At 45.3% G+C, this 1,129-nt stretch overlaps 1 non-coding gene across 1 annotated transcript; it reads left to right on the top strand.

The window, feature by feature from the left end:
* The first annotated feature begins 392 nt into the window (after positions 1-392).
* On the top strand, positions 393-466 carry Trnat-ugu (transfer RNA threonine (anticodon UGU)). The gene has a single exon. It is a non-coding gene; the product is annotated as a tRNA-Thr (tRNA).
* Positions 467-1,129: the final 663 nt, after the last annotated feature.

Raw genomic sequence — 1,129 nt, 5'->3', positions numbered from 1 at the left:
CACATCCATACTCGAGGCAGGATATGAACCTGCGACCGTAGCGGTCGCACGGCTCCCGACTGAAGCGCCTAGAACCGCTCGGCCACATAGGCCGGTCTATCATGTATTCTAGAGAAGCTGCCCGGTCGTCAGTGGCGCCTGTTCTTTCGAGAACAGTTACTATCTTCATATATATGGTTAAACGTTACCCAGCCATTGACCTTCGTCTGTGCGAATGCGCACAGATTGCCCGAAATCTTACGGGAATCGTCACCTTAGTGTGGGCCAGTATTGAGTGGATGGGCAAACACCTATTACGTACATTACGTTTGTGGATTGTGGCCGGTTGGAAATGTGAGTCTCACGGGAAGCGTGTAAGGGATAAATACCTGCAGTCGCGGTATTCATCTGTGTCCTCGGTGGCTCAAATGGATAGAGCGTCTGCCATGTAAGCAGGAGATCCCGGGTTCGAGTCCCGGTCGGGGCACACATTTTCAGCTGTCCCCATCGAAGTATATCAACAACACCTGTCGGCAGCTGAGGGTTTCAATTAACTATCAATTGTGAAGGGGATTCGAAGAACCCTTTGCCAGGCACTTAAATGTGATTTGCAGAGTATCCATATAGATGTAGATCAAAGCTCGTCCCGTGACGCACGTGCACAAAATGATTCATACTGCAAACATACTCGCCGATAACACTGACGAATAACGAGTGCTGCATATCCAGGTTAGACAGATCGGCTTTTCCTGCCAAGAAGAACAGGGAGTTGCTATCTAGGAACAATTCCAGCCCGAGGAAGGGTTGAAAAGTGCTCCTTGGATTGCACACTAAACGTAAATAACGAAAATGCATTTTTGGTAAAAATTGGACAAAGCATAATCCTGTGCTCTCCGTATTGCATTAGCCGTTTTGAATATTGAAAATCTTACTGCAGATTCGTGTTCAGCGACATTAAAAATATACATGTAACCCTCAGTTCATGCAAATCGAAGTAATAATATAACTAAAAGGTTTCCCTAGACGTTGAACTTTTTTTTGGAGAAACAATTTTCTCAGAACGGCATGCAGCATTAACTAAAAATGGTTCAATCTCTTAACTTCTACCTCTGACCCAGAAAAGTAAACACTTTTCTTAGGAGCTTATACC

Source organism: Schistocerca gregaria, unplaced genomic scaffold, assembly GCF_023897955.1.
Source record: "Schistocerca gregaria isolate iqSchGreg1 unplaced genomic scaffold, iqSchGreg1.2 ptg000001l___fragment_1, whole genome shotgun sequence".
Lineage (NCBI taxonomy): Eukaryota > Metazoa > Arthropoda > Insecta > Orthoptera > Acrididae > Schistocerca > Schistocerca gregaria.
Note: the sequence above shows the minus strand (reverse complement) of the source record. Positions and strands in the feature narration are given on the sequence as shown.